Here is a 24,390-nt window from a genome sequence, read left to right as displayed (position 1 = left end):
TCCACTGATACGCAAATGACTGCTTGCACAGCCGAACCGGATAACCTTGCACCAACTAACAATAAATAAATCCCAATTAATAATTTTGCCATAAATCATTAACCGTGGTCTCAACTCGTAAGTCCCGATTCCTAGGGTAAAAGACCATTTTACCCTTTCCTTAATGGGCCCAACTCAAACGTGGCGCAAGGCCCAATAATAACCTAATAACACAACTCAAGGCCCAAAACAAACCTAAGGCCAACTCAAAGTCCTGAGGCCCAACCAAGGCCCAGACAGATAATTCATAGCCCAAAGAAACAACCCATCCTAACTGAAGCCCATTCCAAAAGAGTCCAAGTCCAAAAAGCCTAAAAACTCACTGACCAGACGAACACGCGACATTCATCGACTGTATGCACCATATTCCCGACAACTTCCAAGTACTTAATCCAATGGCTTATTCCCTTAAGCCAAACAAAAATCTCATAATAGCTCAATATAAGAAACTTAATCTATAAAGTTGAAGGCTTTAAGCCTTTGCATGGCTTAATGAAGCCCAATCACCGAAGATGAATTCTCAAGGTCAAATCACTCCAAAATGTCTTAAAGACTTCTTAATACCTTAAGACTTCAGTCTAAACTTCCAGATCTGATTCAAAGGGACTTCTTAAGTCATAAAGTTCCCAACTTTATGACTTAGCATAACTTAATGGGACTCAAATCAAAACCCTAGTCCCAAACTTCATCAAATGCTTACCAAATCATGCATGGAAGGTTTATACTCATCAAGATCCAAAATTTATGACTCCATAACCCCAACAAGGGCCAAATATGAAGGTCAAAGGTTCTAGAGTAACTTCTTGTGACATCCCCAAATTCGCGGTCATTTTATAAATTTTATTTATGCTTATTTGAAAATCATAGTATCCAATTTTAAAGAATAATATTGCGGAATTTATTCCCAGAAAACATGATAAATATATTATCAAAGCATTTATGAAGAAATGTACTTTGTTTATATTAAAACTTTGGGATGTCATCGTGAATACATAAACATAACCATAAACAGACCTTACATTCATTTATACTATTGATTTACATGTCCTTTCATCTTTCAGTGTAATGTAGCTTTGTATCGACACCTGTGATATAAATAAAGTAAGAGGGTTAGGTTGAGAAACTTGGTGAGTACATAGGGTTTTCAACCTACACTAACAAAGTTATTATGTTTCGTCATCAAACAATTAAGCCAATTACCCATCCCCATTATCTTCTTTATTTCTTAAGGATCTACCCTAAGAATCATCTGTCATTCACTCATTCATTCCTAAGGATTGTCCTAAGGAATAGGCATGAAGTCCATCGTTGCCAGGGTTTATATAACGGGCACTAAGTCCATAGCTGTTGAGGTTATTTTCTAGGAACTAAGTGCATAGCTGCCAAGGTTTATCTCTTTTACTAACAATATTATTTTAAGGAGTCCACCCACTATACATGTGAATAGGTTTTTTAGAGTACGTCTGATGAACATATCGTTCACAACACCTACAGGTTTCAGGCCTCCTAGTGTTCCATTGGACTGTCTAAAATAGCCCATGGTTGTTATCTATACTCTGCTAGATTACTGGGCCATCACTTAGGTTATTTCTTGGGTCATTGTTTCTCATCATCTTTCACCTCTTATCATCAATATCATCTTTCATCTCTCATCACTTTCATCTCATATTTCATCTCTTATCTCATCTCATCTTTCATCTCTCATCTCATCTTTCATCAATCATCACTTTTATCTCATCTTCCATCTCTCATCTTTCATCTCTAGTTTCATTTCATCTTTCATCTCTCATCTCATCTTTCATCTACCCATCTTTACCCATCATAATTATATGTATAAAATATGTATACAGTTTAATTCGAATAAAACAAGTATATTTTGTTCATCTAGCATAGATATCAAGAACACAAATAATATGCACACATAACACGTAGTTTATATTAAATACATCATATCTATGTGTAAGATGAAAGTAACTATGCACTCACTTGTTAAAGTGATGATTCCAAACTCGGGCAATGCTTCGCTTCTAACAATTCTATTTTCCTTCGGCGAAACCTAGTATCATTATTGCTAAATTTTAGTCTAATATTTATAGCAACTATTTATGAACATTATTGTTTTATAAGTGTTAAACAATACTTTTCAGCTACTATGTACATACTAGGGCTATACATGAAACACCAGAGGGCAAACCATTTTGGCATTTAAGCACTTCTAAAATCTAACAACCTATGCAGCCCTTCAAACTAGATTCCCCGTATCATGAGTTGTTAAAAGATACTATAATAACACTTTGTATACAATATTTTATAATATATTTATGGTTTATAAGTTCATAATAACAATATTGAACTTAAAAATAAGCAATACTTAATGTAGGGTAAGCGTAACTCACTTACTAGGAGGTTTGGCTAGGAACCGTGCTCTGCGGGGCTTCTTCTTAGAGCCTTCTGGTACTCCGGGACTCGCCTCTTAGCACTTGGAAGTACTAGGGATTGGGAGGGATTTAGAGAGATGTTTTAGAGAGAAAGAATAGGAAAGATGTAAGTTTTTGGGTGATTTGCGCCTCTATTTATAGGTTGAGTACGGTGCTAAAATGGGGTGTTCCCTTAATGAATGTTGGGTGTTCGTGGCCATGTGTCATCATCTGGTGCCAAGCCGTGGTGACGAAGCAGTGGCTCAGATTGCGCCACGTGTCGCTTGCTAGTTACTCCAAAAACTAATTATCTTCTAAAATCCGTAACTTTTGCATACGAGCTCTGTTTTGACATTCTTTATATCCACGCGTAGGTATTGACGGGATCTACAACTTTTGTTTAGACTCCGTCAGCTAATTTTGAATTTATTTTTAAAGTTATATTTTAACAGACTTAGATAGTTAAAATCCGTTAAAAATTCATAACTTTTTCATCTAACGTTCGTTTTCGATTGTCTTTATATCGTTGAGCTCCTATTAATCAGATCTTCAATTCTCATTTAGAAGAATCATAACTTCCTCATATGAAGTCAGATTTAGACGTTCTTTTTATGTACATTCTCGGTAAACTTTGACATGTCATAACTTCTTCGTTATATCTTGAATTTCAGCGTTCTTTATATGTACAGAACCCTTGAGAAATATACAATAAATTGGTTAAGATTATTCATTCTAAATAATCTTCCATCAAAAAGTCAGTTTTGATGCTTATTGTCCCTAAATTGAGTAGCCCAAACCTACGGACGTTACACTTCTAGTCACAAGAACCACCACAAAGGGACCAAAATCATAAAAAAAGTGCCACCTAGCTAGATATACATGAAATATTTTCCAAGGTTGAGACTTTATACCTCGAGAAGTTAGATCTAGGTGAACAAAGCGTGGATCCAAAAGCTCCAAGTTAAGCAATGACTCTTCAAGAAGTTCCTTCTTCCTCCTCAAGCACCAAAAACACACATAAATCACTTTGAAGCTCAAGAATCACTCAAATGTGGTCTAGGGTTTTGTTCTTAGGGTTATAAAGGATGCAGCCTGAAGAATGGAAGAGGTTTGGGTCCATAACGATGCTTATAAAGGGGCCAAACCCTAAAAACGAGCTTTTGAAATAGCCCTGCGAATGCCCCGCGTTCCCTTAGGGAACGCCTAACATTCCCCAATTAGCTCGCGTCCATTTTCCTTTTGAACGCCAAGCGTTCCCACCTGGTGCGCCATGCGTACCCCATTTGGCCCAAAACTTCTCTAACTTCAAATGGTCATAACTTTTGCATCATTTACTCGTTTTCGACATTCTTTATTGATGGGTTTTGGACATAAGAACTTTACCTATGTGCACATAAAACCCTATAGCTTGGATCTAGGTTTCACTAATTGAACATGCAACATATCCAAGACTTTCATGGCTAGATCTAATGTAAACTAACAATTAAAACATATGAAAACAGCTCTACAATAATAGCTTGAGTTACTTGCTTGAAAACCTTCTTCTTCTTGGAGCTTAGAGTCACAAATGTCACTCCTCTAATGGCTTACAAACACGAACTAGCAAGAAGATGATTTGAGAGAGATGAGGAAGAGGGAAATCGGCTCTAGGGTTACTCCAATCACAAGGGTGGCCGATTTCCTCAACCCTATGGGTCTATTTATATTGTGAGCTCCTAGGGTTTCATCCTAAAACCCTAATTGGATAAATTAGCCTCAAAGCAATCCAAATCCTCTTCTAGTTAATCCCTTGGACGATTTCTAGGTGATCCACATCCCTAAAATCGTCCAACCCATATCCATAAGGGTTCTTGGCTCAAAATACAACTTTCACACTTTTGACAGTTTATACCCCTTTTATTCAATTAATCTCTTTAAGTCACTAAATTAATTACTAATTAATTTATGACTTATATTAATAAAATAATATTATTATTCTTTTAACATATTATTCTTATAATACATTAATAATAATATCACTTCTCTCTAAATCACCCTATCAAGTTGCTATGGTGAAGGCAACCCAAAAGGACCATGCACAATCAGGTCAAGTACTTACCAAATATAGTTACAGCCTTAGACACTAATCCAACGTTTATATCCATAGAAGGTTAATGATAAGCACTACACTTATATCAACTTGTACTTTCCTTAACACTACTTGATCAAAAATCTAATTTCCAAAAAAGCCTAAACTGACACTTTACCGAAATACTCCTAGGTTCCCAAAATAAGAATCGAACACCCAGATCACCTCAATTACATGGCTCGCACCAAATTGGGTCTATATATCACATTTTAAAAGGCCCTAAGCCTTATGATGACCAATCTTCAAGCTGCAACCTTGAATTAGGAATCGATTCGAAATAGGGAGTTACTATATATGTGTGTGTGTGTGTGTATATGGTTATTATGGACGTAAGCTTATATATAGAACCTCCAAAATATATAGTTTTAATTTGGATATATCAAAACTAATCATGATACTTTGATTATGTAACATGTTGTTTCCTGTCATTTCTTATTTTAGGGTCGTGGGCCGGAAGTCGATTGTGTAAAAGCTTTGGGCTTCAGAAGGTAAATATTAGACCTTGTAGAAGGAGGTAATGATGGTTGAGCGATCTAACCCTTGAATTGTGTTTTTCGCTGAATGGTAAAAAAGGAAAAGTCATAGGTCGGGTTCTTGCATGAAATATGGATTTTTGTTCGAGAGGTTTTTAGCCTAAGATATTAAGATAATATTGTAAAGCTCTTCAACACCTTCACGTGGATATAAAGAACGTTGAAACGGAGTTGGAACGAAGAAGTTACAACCATTTTAAGTTATGGCAATTTCAGGTTAGCTGCGTACGCAGGGCGTAGTAGGGCATCTGTGGTATGCTAGACGTACTAGGCATCCCTAGTACGTTGGGAGTCCGTGATCAGTGCCCAAACCTTATTTTCATGGTTTGAGCCTTATTTAAGCTCCTTAACTTCTCCAAACCCACTCCATTCTTAGCCTCCACCTCTCCAACACCCTCTCTTGAAACCCTAATGCTAGTTTGAGACTTGTGAGCAAAAAGAAGGTGTTTTAAGTGCTTTGGAGTGTTCTTGGTGTACCTTGGAGAAGAAGGAACTCATTGAAGAAGTGTTGGTTGCATTGGAGCTTGTTGATCTAGACCTTGTTCACCTTGATATTTCTTCTAGAGGTATATAGTTTGAATCTTGATGATGAAATTGTTAGATCTAGCTAGTTTTGGGTGTTATGAGTTTTTGGTCACTTTAAGTGCATAAAGTTTAGATCTTGAAAGTTTGTGACCTTGTTACGGATAAATTTGGAAATTTTATCCATCTAAACATCATATTGATTCATATTTGAAGGTTGGAGACTTGGACTAAAAGGATTAAGTAAAAAAAGATGCACTTTTGGGCCCTTTGAGACTTAAAGATTATATCTTGTTAATTGGGACCTTGCTAATGGATAAAGTTGGAAACTCTATCCATTATGGAGCTATTAGGAACCATAAAAATGTGATCTTGGTCCTTCTATCCCTTCCATGATAGTGTTGTGAAGTATTAATAGATTAATAAGTTAGGGTTTTAACTTTTGGACCTTCCCTAGCCATGGAAAGTCATAAAGGTGGAAACTTTATGACTTAAGACAATGTTTTAAGGCTAGATCTGAGTTTAGGTGAAAAGTCCTTAGGGGATTAAGTGCTTAATGGAAAGGATGGAACCAACTCAAGTATGATGGGCATAACTTTCATATGTTGGGCGTACTAAGCCATACCATGTACGTGGGATGTAAGTTGAGTACACAGGTCGTACTCAACCAGCCTTGGACTTTGACTTTTGTCGACTCCGGTGACTGTTGACTCTTTGACCTAGTTTGACTTTAGGTCAAACTTGAGGGTTTTTATTGGTGATTAATATTTTATATGGATCTAAGGTTAGTGGATCCAAGAGAGAAAGAAGCATAGCAGGGAGTGTATCACAATGTACTCGAGTTTCTTCATTTCGGGTGAGTTTTGCATCGCTGTACCCATGGGTTGAAGGCACCGATGTTGGCCCACTAGTTTTGGATATCTGTTAGTAGAGGGATGCCTTAGAGATTGTATATAGTCGTGTAGGATAGGATGGGGACTCTTGATCTAGGATCTTTTACATGTTCCTTGTTTGGTTGTAGTTCTAGAGTAGGATCACCTGGGTGTCTATCTCACCTCTGAGTATATATGGTCATGCATTCCTTAGATCACTAATATTTAGTATGTTGCTATGTTGCGGTGATCCGTTAGATTTGTATCCTGGTATCAAGTATGTTGCTATGTTGTAGTGATTTGTTAGACCTGTATCCTCGTATCGAGTATGTTGCTATGTTTTGGTGATCTGTTAGATCTGTATCCTAGTATCGATTATGTTGCTATATTGTAGTGATTTGTTAGATCTGTATCCTCGTATATAGGATGTTGCTATGCGATAGTGATCTGTAGATCTGTATGTTTACCTGTACTTGTTGGTTATCATCTAGTGGAGTGCCCTAGGGACTATATGTGGTCATGTAGGATAGCCTGAGAGCACTTGATCTAGGTTTTCTTGTCCGTTCCTCGTTTGGTTGTGGCTCAAGAGTAGTATCATCTATTTGGGTGGCTATCTCACCTTTGGGTACTTACGGTTAAGCGTTCGATGAAGGTTAGTTGGTAGCGGGACTGTGTGCTATGAGAGGACTAATAGGTGGTAGTGACCTTTATGATTGATGTTTGCATGTATTATGTGCCTATTTGATCTTGATTGTTTATATGTCGACATATGGTGGTAGTGGGTTGAGGCGGTCATGCTTTGTGTTGTAGGCCATGATACTCGGTGCGGGCCGGTTGTAAGCCGAAGGCATAGAGGCCCGAGAGGAGCAGTGGGATTGAGGCGGTAGGCCAACCAACCCTGGTATTCCAGCCCAGATACACTGAAGGCCTACAAGGCGGTCCAGTCAGGCCGAAGGCCTGAAGAGCGGTCGTTATGCATGCTTCTATGTTTATCGTATGGGGTATTTTGGGGGAAACTCACTAAGTTTTGTACTTACCCAATTGTTTATTGTTTCAGGTATCATCGAACATCACGAGAAGGCGAAGGCATAACTATACACATTCATCAACAACAATGAAGATTACGTGCTTTATGTTACTTTGACTTTTATAAATGTATTTGGAATAAACGGTTTTCTCCATAATGGATTTATAATTGGGAAGATTTTAAAAATAAAATGAAAATTTTTTGTTGTGAAAATGGGATGTTACATATTATTATTCTTCGTAAACACACATGACTTAATAAACTCATCGAATCAATGTTATTTTTTTAATGTGTTGAACCTATATCATTAAAAGCAATGACCATTTACGAAAGTCAACCAAATTTTAAATGTAAAATAATAGCATATTAGTAAAAAATAACATATAGATAATTCGATCAATGTTTTCACAAATTCTTTAGATATAGCTGTTCAGTTAAAGGACAAAAAACGTTTTGAACTAATTTATTAATAAGAATATATATATATATATATATATATATATATATATATATATATATATATATATATATATATATATATATATATATATATATGAGAAAAATAAAAAAAATGTTATTGAGGAAAAGATTAAGAAATGAAGAAAAAGACACACTAAAGGAGAGATGGTCGGTGCAATGGATATTAAGTAAAGAAACGATAAAACAATTTAATAATGTTGTCAGATGCCTTAAAAAAGTAAGCAGTATATATAAATCATTACTCGATCTATACATAAATAGATTATGCATAATTTTCTTTAGAGAAATTAAATTGTTTCCATCTTTTATGTATAGAAATATTCCTATCCAGTAACATTATTACAAGTGTCATAATTTCATATTTTTTGAACTATCTCATTAAGAGTATTTTAGGAATATATCAAATCAAATTAAATTGAATGGTGGAATGATTACACGTGTCATAATATTTGTTGGTAGAAATATTTTTAGACATAAAAAGTAGGAGTGAGTTTAATTTCTTTTAAGTTTATAAAACTCATATTGTTTGTGGAAATGATTGGGTTTTATAAATTTAAGATATATGTGGATTCATTGAAGTCCACTATTGACTGTACAAAAGTGTGTTTATGGAAAATGGTAACATATATAAAAACATATAACACAATATCATACCGATGTCGTATAGATTAATATTTCTCTTTAGAGATAGTTATTTGATAAAAGTAGACACATATTTGTTTAGTGACGAGTCTAATACAAAAAACCATGGGGTTTACTATATATGGAATGCCATATGCTGGAGGCTAGAGCTGTCGTGGACGGTGGTGAGGATAGGCTGTTAGCGGTCGTCGGTTTCAGCCTGTCAGGGAGCCGAGCCAATGATCATTGATTGATTGTCATAAATTTTTGATATTTGCATGTGTGCTTGATGCTAATAGAACAAACTGGCTTGTTGTGTTTCTTCATAATTTCTTTTTATTTTGTCATTTACTTAATTTTAACTTGTATTGGGGCATCACTTATTGAATTGTACCTAAAGTATATTCAACATTTTAGATTTAGGCTATTGAAAATAAAATATGGGCACTAAAAATCTTGATTTTTATGTTTATCTTTTCGTCAAAAACATTAAGGTAGGTCCTCTCAAATATTGAAGGTAGGTATTGAATTGTTTTAGGTGGGTCAGACCCGCCTTGTCTTGTTATAGCCTCTCCCCTGGATATGTTAAATCACAGGGGTGCGGGCAACGACTTTAATACTACAAGAATGTGTATGTCTATATATTCACAAAGAATGATTTGTTTTTTATCCAAATATATCACATGATAAATGCTTAAATAATGTATATGTATTTATCTCACATCGTATAATAGAAGGTTATTATAACTTATAATTGAAATCTTATGGTAATTAATACAAATATCTTGTTAAAATATTTTTAGAGAACTTATATATGTGAAAATCATAAGTTCAAATCTTAATTTGATTGAAATATATAACAAAATTAGATACATGTGAATACACAAAAACTGAAAAACACATAATGGTCTCACTTCGTGAATAATTACCGAAAATTTAAGATATATATGTAGTAATAGTCACATGTTTGTGTGTGTTAAATAATAAATCGTTAAGTATATTATACATATTAATCACCGAGTTGATCGGGTTTTACAACACTGCTCAGTTCAGTAACGGGCCGATCGGAGAGCACTCGGGATTCTATAACCCCCCTCGGTAAGGGCCCGAGTAGCAAATACTCGGAGAAGTAATCGGCCAATTCGACGAGTTTTACAACACTGTATGCTACTCATGATATTTGTTGTAATTTCAGTTGTAGCACAAGCAACACCACAAAAACAATCATAATCTATACAAACTCGACTTGTACAAGCAGATACATGATATTGATGTATAGATTTATGTAAATAGTTGTTTAGGGAATTCTTTAAAAATATTGGGTTATGTAAACAATTGATTAGGCTATACTTGAAGAATTATAGTTTTAACTTGTTAACTGTTTGTTTGCTGAGTTTGAACAATAACGGTTGTATTAGAATGCATTCTTTAGTAATTTAGTAAATAATTTTATACTAGGGTATTCTTTAAGAATTTTATAATTTATTTGCAATAATAATTGTTCAAAAACACTTTATTTTTCTAAGAATATATTGAGTATTGGTATATTTTGGTAATCGTAAAGAGTTTCTTTTTATTTTGTCCTTTAGTTAATTTTAACTTGTATTAGGTTATCTTTTATGGAATTGTACCTAAAGTAAATTTATCATTTGAGATTTTAGGCTATTCAAAACCCTAACCACCAATATTAATGAAATGCAATGTCTTAGCCATATCTAAGCTAAAAAATATGACGGTTTTTTTTTTTGAAAAATATTCATATATATGAACTGTTGATGCATGCATGCATACCTACCTCCGCAGTCCATATTGTTGGGTTTTGAGCATTCTAACACTCCTAAGTGTACATGCAACCCTAAATACCTTGGATCTATGTTTTCTCTATTATACATGCAAATAAGAATACCCAAGGTATCATCCTAATCTATCATACAAAACATGAATATAACAAGATAGAATACATACCTCTTTGATGTAGAAAGTTTTCATGAAGCTTGAGTGCCTAGCCCCAATAGTGTGGAAGCCTCAAATGGAATCACAGTTATCAAAACACTTAGAATAACTTGAGAGAGTTCTACACTTCATGAAATCGGCTAGCCCTCTCTAGAATAATCCTAGTGGCCTATTTTTGTCAAGAATAAGATCATTATATAGTGTTACAATTAGGGTAAATCCTTAATTGTCATGACTTTCCATTTCCTTGGATCCATGGGTTCAAATACACCATGGAGCACCCATGGACCATCCTATGGGTTTTAGCCCAACTTGATTATCCATGGAGCATTAGCCCACTATATAAGTATGGATGATTTACACAATCAACCCATATATTTAATTAGTCTTCTTTTGATCACTTAATTAATCCTAGATTAATTCTTGATCAATACTAATTAAACAATCTTATTATTCTTATTATTAATATACTAGAACTTATAATATATTAATAACCATAAGTGTCTTATTTCTCTCATTATAGTCTATCTAAGTGCATGAAGGTTTGCAACCCAAATGGACCATGCCGGGTCGGGTCAAGTCTTACCAATTATAGTTATGGACTTAGACATTAATCCAACAGTCTCCCACTTGGATAAGTCTAAAACTATTATTGCGTATGACTTCAGGAACCAACCGACAATCGTAGCTCTCAAAAGCTTCTGTCGAACTCTGACCTTGTAGATGAACTCTGATCTTGTCAATGACTTGTCCATTAGATAAGGGATCATATAATCCTCTGTTCTCATGATATCAGCCGGACAAATACATGGAACAACGTCGTACTTATTGTCCAGCAGTTTGTTTCCCGATTTTCGATTTGTTTGACAAAGAACTTAATCGAACACATCAATTCAGTTCTGACCGGCCGGTACATAGGTCACAACAAAATCATCGAGGGGCCCAGATATCGCTTCTATTTCTAGAAGGAACAGATAAACTTCGACTCATATGCTTGTTCTACTACTTGTTGAATTGTACACAAAGGCACGTTTTATAACATCAAGTTACTGATGCGTTTACGTGCAATCAATGCACAACCAACTCATAGGTAACCACTCATATCTCTAGGTTTGAAGATTTATATGATATTATCGTCTCACGATCACTCGAGATAAATTCCATGAAGTGATACAAGTGAGCGTGGGTTTATTCCAATACTCATAACTTATGAGTACTCATGAATGTTGTAGCAACCATTGCCATGACTAAACTCATTTAGCCATCTACAAACCCGATTCATGACAGTCTTGATTCATACCTACTTCCAACATATGAACGACTGTGGAGTGTTTAAATAACTTAGTCATCCGGAAACAATAACCTAGCTATTTTGGAAGTCAAAACATGCAAAGTGAAATACAATAATAATCGAATCTAATATGGTCTCAGAACCTTTTTGAATATAAATAAAACCACTTTTTATTTATCACCATATTGATTACACATTATTCAATGTTTCAAATAGTCAACTTAAGACTTGAATAAAAATAACAGTCGTCCCATGCTCCTAGCATGTACACTTTGTTTTTCTAAACAATAGTTATGACATACCCCAAGTATGCACACTATGTTTGTCTATGATCCTTACATTGTGATGTAGATCAATTGAACATGATTCCAATGATACTCATTTCACAATCCCAAATCCTTATTGTAAATGCAAGAATTCCAAATTTATGTCATTTACTGAAATCTGTTAGATTCTAAACTTATATGCATTGATCCTCTTGTAATGATTATGCACAAAGTCAGAAAGACTTGACAACAACCATTACAGAGCATTCCAAAGGAGATCAGCTCCTTGGGAACATCCTTTTTGCATTAAGTTTCCTAATCTTACATAGATTGAATCACTTCCACCTATGGAGACATTTCCATAGTCCTATTTGACTATCACTTCCGAACAAGAGTTACCTCTTTTCAGAAAATGTCGATATGGTCCTACCAAAATTAACACTAGACTTCCAAATGTCCCTGAGCAACCAATCTTTGGCGAACCTCAGATTGTCCTCGACAATTGCTTAATCACTTTAGTCATATCCAGTTCTAGACTTTTCCCTTCTAAATGCCTTAAGCATTTGGAAAATTTAGAAAGGATGAATATTATAGCACATGAAATCGATCCTATATCCGAAGCATATGGGATACTATTCATGATGTTTGACATAAAGACATGACACTAGACCAGTCTTTTGCTACAATATTTTTTATTTGCCATGTTTTCAAAATTTAACTATGAAGAGGGATGCCGTAATCATAATCGAATTTTGAAAATGCAATATATATAGAATTTCTTCAAGTTGAACCATTCCAACACAAAATTCACATATATTCTTGACTAAAGATGATTAAAATCTCAATCTAAGCTTTAGAATTGACATGAAGTATAATTTCCTCTCCCTTAATTATAGCAAAACAACTTTTCAACCCCTGCAACTTCACGGATTGAAACTTTGTTTTCTATAATTAACATTGCTAGCTTGCAATACTAATCATAATAGTCATGCTCCCACTAACATGATGATTATCAGCATAACACTTATGCTCCCACTAGCTCTGACACATTTCCAGAAATCTGTTGGACTTCTGAAATTTAGATTCATACACCCTTTCTTAGATAGCTCACATGTGTGTCTAAACAATTTTCAGAACTATGAAAAGGGATGCCGTAATCATAGTCTCAATTGCTTAGGCATTTGCCATTTCTCACAAGTCCATGTTAGTGTGCCGGTTAACCACACGCGCTCCACTAATGACTTTTGAAAATGCAAATGACACAATTGATATCTACTTAAAATCTATTTAGTGAAAGCATTTCCTCACCATCATTTTCATGAATCGGAGAGAAACCTTATGACACTTAGATTTAATAGTGTATGAGTTCCTATCCATGCGAATTTGTCAAGACCATAATCACAAGATAAGGTTAGTGACAAATTCAGCCCTACATGGATTAAACTTATTCAATCTTAGTTTCTTGTCACCTTGGTAACACAAGGCCCACCAATGCTTCCAAGTTGAACTCTGATAACTCACATGTAAATTCAACTTATTTGAAGTAGGTACAGAAATAAGAATTATGTCAACACGATAGGTTGAAAACCTTAAGTCGTGTGCTAGTGATAAATTACAGGTTTCACTCTTGATTAAATCTTGAAACTCTTTCAGGATCTTTAAGGCTCCCACTGTCCCCTTGACATATAAGTTTTCCTAGTCAAGAACCATTCCTTGATAAAACAAATATTCAAGGGATAGTGCAGATTCTTATCAAGACTAACACTTCACACAATTGGTCTTAGTTGGTCTTTGTCTCATCCAAGACATCACAACTTACCAATCTCAAATGTACAAGAGTAGAAAACATTTTACTCTTACATTTGATAAGTGTTTTAAACCTTCTTTAAGACATGTCACTCAAATTACAATCTTGGAGTATGACTCCAAGACTTGTATTGGAACGAAGTATGATTCATCTTCTTGATTTAACCATTTCAACAATTTCAAGATCCCTTCTTCTTAGTCATAAGAATGCACTAAGACTTTCTTAGAGAACAAATTTTGATATGGTTTCTTAATCATTAAGATGATCACAAAGCTGATACTAAAGTACTCTCCTGTCCTTTCAGATTTGAGAAACTTTTATCTTTCTCCCTAATTTGATTCTTCTTATTCGTTTTCCAATGTTACAAAATTATACTTAACCTTATAAGTATAATCATATTTACTAATCTTTAGTAAATCATGACAAATCAATCTTTGTGGTGGACCTTGACCAGCGCACACCCAGTGTACCTAATTCCTTAGTCCTTCAATTGACTCACATATACATGTGATCAAAGAATTAGTCTTAATTTTTCAAAGATGAAAATTCTCATTCATCATACAATACAACTTGTATGATTCCAAGTTTCTGTCCAATTGAAACTTGGGTGATGAAAAACTTTCTTCATTTGGTAAATTCAGACACTACCACAAATGAAAGAATCAAATCCACTTTCCAATATTGCTATTACTGGAAACATATAAGCAACAATTTTCCACCGATGCCATTGTAAGGATATTTTTAAAATGAATAAAATTAAAACCTTTTTTTCTTTTATTTTAAAACTTTGCGGAAAAACTTATCCTTACAATCCACATGAAAACCTTGTTGTTATCTATTCACAAGCAATATATTATAACTCTTAAGCAACAGCTCAAAATTCTGATTACCGAACCATGCGATCGAAACCCATCTTCGCAATCAGAATCAGCATATACTTACTTTAAGCTTCCTATCTTTTCTTTGATTCTTAAAAGACATCAGCATGTGACCCATTCACATTATGTAATAAGAATCTCCAAATAGGAACTTAACAGAGTTATACAGTGTATTTTACCCGAAGTAGAGTCAAACCTCTTGACTTGATCAACCTTATGACCTTTCAGGTAAATAGGGCAGCTTCGCAACCAATGCCCCTCTCTTTGGCAATATAAACATATTGAGACCCTTTGATAATGGCACATGAGACTATTTCAGACTTAGCCTTTCTCTTTACCATTTGGTCAACCGAGTTGACTATGGCCGATCCCTTTCCATTGGGAAGAGAAATGCTTTTCTAGATATCCAATGCTACCATTGCCAATGTCCATTTAAGGTTTGGGAAGTTGATCTTCTAACAAAATTTGCTTTACTAGTGTTCCAAATCATTGCTGATTCCACAGCACAAAACAAATAGATAAGATCATTAAGGCTCGTGTCATAGTCTGTCTCATAGTAGTCCCAAAGTGACCCGCTATGTTACTAAGAAAGTGATTGAACATCCAACTTTCACGAGACTTTGACACCCAACTCTCCCGTCTTGTCAATATGTGACTACATCTCCAAGATGTGACCACACCAAGACCTTAACTTGCCAATAGGGCTTGAGTGACTTTAAACTTTTCAAGAACTTGTGGGTGAGGGAGAATAATTGGAGGAGATAAAGGAAGTGAAGCATGATGTTGAGGAACATCATCTTCAAGAGATTTGGGAAGATCATAAATGTCTAAACCAGACATGTTTTGGGAGATATTCAAGATAGTTGATTTAAAGTCCTTAATATGACACCCAATATGAAATATTAAGGCTAGGACCCAACAAACTATTTTATAACTTAGAAGAGGGATGCCGTAATCCAAGCTATAAAATATTTGAAGGTAGGCGAATGACGATTCACCAATTTCCACCATGAAAAACGAAATAATTTATTAGGTTTTAATTGGATTTGAAATTCCTAGATCTTTTGAGATTCATTGAACTTTTCAATGGCATGTTTCAATCTCGAGTGTGCCCTCTCAAATTTTGTGACTGGGATGCCGAGGATCACAAAACAAGGTGTGAATAACCATACCAATTCACTTGGTATCCTTAATATTATCACCTAATCAATGTGCCGGTTAACCACACACGCTCCATTGATCTATGACAAACATTAAGTCACCCTTCGTGGTCCTTACTAGTCCAAGTTAGTGTGCCGGTTAACCACACACGCTCCACCAACGACTTGGTAAGGTACAAAGTGTGAATTCCATGGGTTAGCACCAAATTCACATTTTTCCTAAAGTAACTAAGATTGGGAATTATTAAGATTTTAGTTACTTTAGTATTTATCATTAATACTTTTAATGAAGGGAGAATTTAAAGTCATTGTCCTACCCGTTCGGCTAACGACCCTCCACCAGTCAAGCAAGCGGTGGGTGAGAGTAGACACCCATTAAGTCGCCATTTTATAGGCAACAACCTTATACCCACCTTATAGACCGGCTTCGTGAATGAGGCCTACTAACGGTAAAACGACTTGTTCTTATACATATATATAATAATTAACCATTAATGTTATAAATAGTATAAGTGTTGAATTTTAACTTTTTTTAAAATTCTAAGGGCTAACTTGGAATTAAAGTACTCATAAGTGAAAACTTTTCAAATTCCAAAACTTGAGGGCAAGTTTTGAAACTATTCAAAACTAATTAATTCCATAACTTATGTGTTTAAAGTAGTTTTAATCCAAAAAACTCTTCAAGTTCCATAACTTATGGAAGACTTTAAACTAATAAAAGAATTAATCTTTTCTTTATTTTTATAACTTATGGAATTAATTAAGGTTACACTTTATTTATTTATTTATTTATTAATGAAGTGACTCTTGAATTTCCATAACTTGAGGACAAGTTATGGAGTCATAAAAAAAAATTCAATGACACAAGACTCTTCATTTTGTAACCATTACCAACTTTTATGAGTTTTATGAGTCTTTAAAGTGACTCTTCATGTAACTTGAGGACAAGTTACACAAACACATTTTGTACTCAACTCTTAGATTAAAATGGATTGAAAACAACTATTTCAATTAACTTTTCTATTAATCTAAGCAACTCATAAGAACAAGATAATTCATATCAAACTTCTTCATGTAATTAGTCTAAACCTTAAACTAATACAAAACATGAATCTATTGACAATTATCTTTGAAAATGGATTAGCATGAACATTACCACATTAAAAACAAGTTTATAAGTTCAAAAACAACGTAGGGTAATGTTCCTAGTCCATTTCTAGCCAAAAACCTCGAAAATATGCTGTCTGGGGTCCAACTCGTCGAGTGCATGAACATAACTCGGCGAGTTGGATGAATTTTGCCTTGGACTCGTCGAGTCCCTTCATGGACTCGGCGAGTCTGCTGGGCTGACAACATCACAACTCGATTTTTCAGCTCCATTTGCAAGTATAACAAGAAAACATGCCTAGGCTCTGATACCACTGTTGGGTTTTGAGCATTCTAACACTCCTAAGTGTACATGCAACCCTAAATACCTTGGATCTATGTTCTCTCTATTATACATGCAAATAAGAATACCCAAGGTATCATCCTAATCTATCATACAAAACATGAATATAACAAGATAGAATACATACCTCTTTGATGTAGAAAGTCTTCATGAAGCTTGAGTGCCTAGCCCCAATAGTGTGGAAGCCTCAAATGGAATCACAGTTATCAAAACACTTAGAATAACTTGAGAGAGTTCTACACTTCATGAAATCGGCTAGCCCTCTCTAGAATAATCCTAGTGGCCTATTTTTGTCAAGAATAAGATCATTATATAGTGTTACAATTAGGGTAAATCCTTAATTGTCATGACTTTCCATTTCCTTGGATCCATGGGTTCAAATACACCATGGAGCACCCATGGACCATCCTATGGGTTTTAGCCCAACTTGATTATCCATGGAGCATTAGCCCACTATATAAGTATGGATGATTTACACAATCAACCCATATATTTAATTAGTCTTCTTTTGATCACTTAATTAATCCTAGATTAATTCTTGATCAATACTAATTAAACAATCTTATTATTCTTATTATTAATATACTAGAACTTATAATATATTAATAACCATAAGTGTCTTATTTCTCTCATTATAGTCTATCTAAGTGCATGAAGGTTTGCAACCCAAATGGACCATGCCGGGTCGGGTCAAGTCTTACCAATTATAGTTATGGACTTAGACATTAATCCAACACATATGACTATTGATTCATATATATGCATGCCTGCATATCCACGTTCGCAGTCCATATGACTGCGGACACGTAGTTTTCAACTGTGTACGGATGGTTCGTAAATTCTCACACATTTTTTAGTTCATACAATAACATTCAGCCATATATATATATATATATATATATATATATATATATATATATATATATATATATATATACACACACACACACACACATTGTAACCCCCGTAAGTTAGGCTAGACATTAAAAGAATAATAAAAATAAATATTCATTTTATTGAATAATTCAATGCTCGAATAGGCTAATTATTCATTATATGCGTTACCGGCTATATAAATATGTATTTAATATATGTCGGTTATGTAAACAAATATTGTTAGGTCACTTTTTATTGTTTGGGATAGGTTTCTTTATGTATAAGTCTTGGTAGGGTTTTCGTCTTACTGCTTTAGTGTTTGCGGCCGTGTAGGTGTTCACGGTCGTTAACCTGTTCACGGCCAGGAACCCTGTTTGCGGTTGGTCTATCCCTATATATAGGTGTCACAACTGGAAATTTTGTGTCGTGTAATCTAAACATTCAAGTTAATGTGAATCAAAAACTTCAATCAAATACATTATGCAAGTACCACAAGTAGTCATCAAACAATTGGAAAACCCTAGAAGTTCTTGTTAAGTCTATTTTGGACTAGAACTTCCTTATTGGATCCAAGTGGACCAATAAGCTTCCAATTGGACTATCAAGGGCTTAGAACCCTAATTGGGCTCTAATTGGACCCACACTTATTTATTTCAACATTTTGGACCATGTTGGACCTAGAATGAAATAAATCACAAGCTTTGATCCATAATTTAACCTAACCTAGCTTAATAAAGCATAAAAATCACAATTTTATTTTATAAGGCCAATGATCACCCAAACTACCTCAAATATTGGGCTTAAGGGCCAAAAGGCCCAAAAATCTTTTTTTTTCCCCACCATTCTCGGCCCAAAGGCCCAAATCCAAGAAGATAAGGAAGAGTTGACTTAAGTGTGCCACCTCATTATTGTCCATAGGATCTCCATGCAAGATATTTCCTTTTCCCATGCAAGTATCACTTCAAAAATCATCTCACTCCTTCCTCTCTCTCACTCTCGGCCATACACCCACACACACACACAAAAATCTCTCAAATCCTCTCTAGATCACTCAAGAACAACTCTCCCTCTCCACTCAAAAATCTCGAGTTCTAGGAAGCATTCAAGAGGAAATCTCCACAAAATTCTTCATCTAAGGTAAGATTATGCATAGATCTATGGTTTAAATTCTTTTGTTATCAAAATCCTTTCCAAATTTATGCAAAAATCGTGATCTTGCATCCTAGAACCATCTCAAAACTCGAGATCTTCATCAAAGGGAGCTAAGGCCAAAAACACTTCATTTTTCTTCCATCTTTTCTTCCAAAAACCGAAACTACACCCAAGGTGAGCTTCATACCCCCTATTTTCTGTTTTTATGAGTTTTGTGGGGGGGGGGGGGGGGGGGAATACAAGTGAAAGTGTAGATCTATATGTGTTTCTATGCTTTGTATGATTTTCATGCTTATATGTATGCTTCTATGTGTTTTAATGTTGAATCTAGCCATAAAACCCCTCAAAATCGAGATATAACTTATGTTTTATGATCTTAGCTTCAAATATATTTCTACACACAAAGTGTTTCAAGAAAAATGGCTAAGTGGTTTAGTAATAATTTTCTTTGGGTTAAAAACACAAATTTTGGGCCTAAAATGTGAAAAATACAAAATTAAGGGCCCAAATTGACATTTCATAGATTCTGATGGATGAAGTGTGCCAAAACAGTTTCCATAGAACTATTTCTGGAATTATACTCAATTAGAGGATTAAAAACATAAATTTCAAGCTTAATGGGCTAAAAATGAAAATTTCGGCCCAATGATTATGCGAATTTTTCTGTTTTGGAGGGCCAAAACTGTAATTTTCTGTAAAAAAGTGGACTATAAGTGTCCCAAATCCTTTTCAAAGGTTTAAAATGCTTTTTAAATTTAAAAAGGACCAAAGTTGCAAAAAATTTCCAATTTGGGCCAAAATTGTCAAAATTGCGAAAAGAAGGGTTAAAACCGAGAAAACTGTATTTTCAGGGACTTAAACTGTTTTCTATGAAAAATATGCTGAAAAATATTAATTTCAATAAATTTTGGTGTTAAAATGTCAAGAAAAATAGTTTAAGGACCAAACCGAGAAGTATTTAATAAAAGGGTTGGAAATGTAAATTTTACAAACAATGAGGGGCTGAAAAACAGAAATATTTCAAGGCTAATTCAATATGTACAATTTGATCAAATAATGGCACCGCGACTATCGACGAAATACAACTCATTACAATACCAAAAGTCGTTGTTAAACGAATTGGCTCGGTCTCGAGCCAATAGAAATCTACAACTACTAACTCTATGACACTACGATTCATACAAGTAACGTTTGGTAATACATATACATACGAGTGTGCACAGACGTCTACGCACCATCTTCGGGCCCCAAAAGTGTAAAATCTTGCTTGTTGGGCCTAGCTAGCCCAATGACCTGATCTTAAGGCCCGAAGACGCATATTTTTCTACGAGGTGTTGAGTTTCACCGACTTGGCACAACGTAGAGTGACTTTCAACGGCTTGTATACCACTGGTCCCCAAGGGTCCTTGGTATTGTTAGAAGAGTCTGCATATTTTACGAGGCGGGTCGGGGACCCCTCGCACGCATATTATCCCCAACCGATTAATGGAGTTATCGAGGCCTTCGTGTCCTCTTACTCTTCGGATGCGGGACGACACCTAGTCAGGGCGATTGGATAACGCGATTAGTACTGACGACGCCTTCGGGAATCGTTGGTATAAGTATAAACTGGGCGTTTGTGTAACGCGGGTTTGTAGTAAATAATCCTGCTCGAGAACCTTCCAACGTCGCCTGGGACTGACACTTCTATCTTCGTAATGGTTTCAACGCAACTTAATGGATTCCAAAGGAACTAGGTGAACATCGGGTTTTCCTAGGATTTTTATTACATACAGATTTGAAATGCATACATCTTCAATGAACATTTTTTTTCACAAGTATAGAAACAAACAAGCATACTTATGGATCTTCACAAACGTTTTCAAAAGTTTATCTTTTCAGAAAATATCGGATTTTCTGGTGGTTTTTCAAACAAGACAAACATTCGATTTCAAACACTACTTATGAACTCACCAACATTTCATATGTTGACGTTTTTCAAAATACTTGTATTCTCAGGGAACCAGTGAATCAAGGGAAACTACATTCAATGACGGTTGCAGTTTATTTTTGTATGAATGGAACAAAGTAATTTTTGGGAATGTAATGCTTTAAACAATGTATGACATGTAAACACTACTGGTTGTACTACGATAATGAATGGTGATGAATGTTGTTATGTTTCATATATATATTCAATGTTATGGTATGCAATTGAGTCACGACAGCCCCCGGACGTTTCCGTCGTCTGGTTCGGGGGTGTGACAATAGGAGTTTGTCAGAGTGTTGTCAGTGATGTTGCTAAGAGTTGTTCATGGTGCTATGTGTGTGTGTGTGCTCAAGGTGTACCTGACGTTTTATGTTATAAATGTATGCATTGCTTGACTAATCCTTTTCTCTACTCCATTCTTGTTTGTTTAATTGATTACTTGCTTGATCACTGGTTTGGATCCTTAGATTTGGGACTCTATAATAGGTATCAGATCCAATCCGGTGTCAAGCTTCTCAAGGAGTGTTGACGGCTAGCAATTTTTCATTATTTCCGTGGTTGATTCGTGTTTGGTTGTTGGATATTTGTTTTTGATCAAGATTCAAGGCTATTAGGATCGAATTCTGCTTGAAAACTGTTGTTTTAGTGTTCATGGCATCAGCCTGTTGAAGTGTGTACGACCGTGATCTAGTATACGGCTGTGAACCATTCAAAGTTATTGACCGTGAACTGAATCGTTGATCGTGGTCCATCCTTTCACCGGGAAACCTTCATCCTTTGACCGTGAAACATTCATCTTCAAGTGTACGGTCGTGAAGAGTGTACGGCCGTGATCCGTATACGACCGTAAACCCTCTTTGGTCATTGAACAATTTCCATTTTGTAATTTCTTGTTTTTTTGTTTGTTAATTTAACTTAAGAAAAACCAAAAACAATGGTCTCTCACGAAGAACTTGATTCTGTTATGGGCACAACTACATGCATCCCACACTTGCTGTTTGCTAAGGGTTTCCCAGAATGGAAATATCGCATGGAAAAGTATATCAAAATGAAAGATTTCAAGATTTGGAGATGCATCTTGAAAAAACCTATCAGAATCACCACAACACTCGAAAATGGAACAGTTGTTGACAAAGAGTTTGAAGATTACACCGATGAAGAATTTGATAAAATTGAAAAGCATGAGAAAGCACTTGCCACACTCACTATAGCTCTATCACCAGAGATTGCTCAGGGTTTCCAAGAATATACTTCTTCAAAAGCTTTATGGGAGGCACTGATCGAGGTTTATGAAGGAAACGAGGACATGAAGCAAACTCACCAGGATATGATTAGGTAAAAGTTTAATATGTCCAATCATATTCTGGGAGAGTTCCTAGAGGCACAATTACAGAGGTTCATCACTCTTACAACCGAGATGAGCTCTGATATGGGCATATTTAGTCATATATTTCATGCATTATCTTAATACTTTATGTTGATTTTATCTCATTTAATGAACAAAAGGTGCTTAATTAGTTTATAATTTCATTTTTCAGCAACAATTACATGCTCGGATGGAAAAGGAAGCGGAATTGGCGATTGGACGCTTGGATCTTGGATTTTGAAGAAAGAAGGATGTTGCTGGACAGCTTGACCCCTCGTCAGTGTTTTGGCCATATCTCATGAACCGTAACTCTGATTGACGAGATTCAAAATGTTCTGAAAACTAGACACAATTTCGGACGACTTTTGTGTTTTGAGAAAATGCTGATTCGAAACCTACTCAGCACGTAGGGTTGACTACTCGGTGAGTCGTATCGAACTTTCGCGATTCTGGACGCGCTGACTTGCCGTACACGGGTTTTAAGTGACGGACTCGCCGAGTAGGTCACTGGACTCACCGAGTAGCCTCTGTTTTGTGAAAATCTGTATAAAGGGACTTTCAGATCGATACCCTAGCATAGAGAGGAACCCTTGGAGGCTAAGATACAATTGAAAGCGCTAGTGAAGCTCTGGAAAGTGAAGAATCCACCCTACATTCGATTTTGAGGAGAATTAAGGCAAAATCAAGTTTACACTTTACCTAATCTCTTGTTTGAACTATGTTTTTACCAATTGATTTCTTTTTTAAGTGTTTTACTGCCTTAATCATGAGCTAAAACCTTTTAGCTTCTGTTTGGGGAGACAATGTTGAAACTATGGTTAGATTAATGGTAGGATTGATTTAATATTGGTGATTTTGTTGATTCTAGCTTGTTAAAGAACCTTATGTGTGAATGGTAACTATTTTTCTGTTAATAGGAAGATAATTAAGCTGCATGAACATCTCTTAGTTGTTAATCTCATATGTTTATGTGGCCACTTTATCATATGTCTAGGATTAATGAACATGAAACTAGAATTAATAAGAAAAATAGGTAAATTCATGTGTGATGACCATCAACAAGAGGTTAACTAAAGGACCAAATTAGTTAGCTATTACAAGTCTAAATTAACCCGAACAAATAACCTAGTGAATTAAATTAAATTAGACAACTGGCCACTGTTTGAGTTAGTTTGTTCTCTAAGGATTAGTGCAGCGAACGTGAATCTGATTACTTGAATCGACAGCCAATAGAAGAATTAATCCATTGCACTATTACCATAATATCAACCATAGGATCAATTGTGTTGAACTAAACAGAAGCTCCCTTTGTCATTAAATTTAGTTGAATCTTTGTTTTTCTAGTTTTTAGTTTAAGTAATAGTTAGTAAGTTTCTAGTCTTGTAAAACTAGAGAAAACCCCTTTTTATTATTTAAATTTAGATAAAATTAGCTTTTAGTTTTAATTTACCGTTCCCTGTGTTCGATACCCTACTTATTTAGCTTTACCACAATTGATAGGTCCACTGCCTTTGTGTGTTCATTTTATAATTAAAAGTAGCTTTAAAACTAGTTTGTTTCACACACATCAAGTTTTTGGCGCC

The sequence above is a fragment of the Lactuca sativa genome, chromosome 5, assembly GCF_002870075.4.
Source record: "Lactuca sativa cultivar Salinas chromosome 5, Lsat_Salinas_v11, whole genome shotgun sequence".
Lineage (NCBI taxonomy): Eukaryota > Viridiplantae > Streptophyta > Magnoliopsida > Asterales > Asteraceae > Lactuca > Lactuca sativa.
This window is presented reverse-complemented; position numbering follows the sequence as displayed.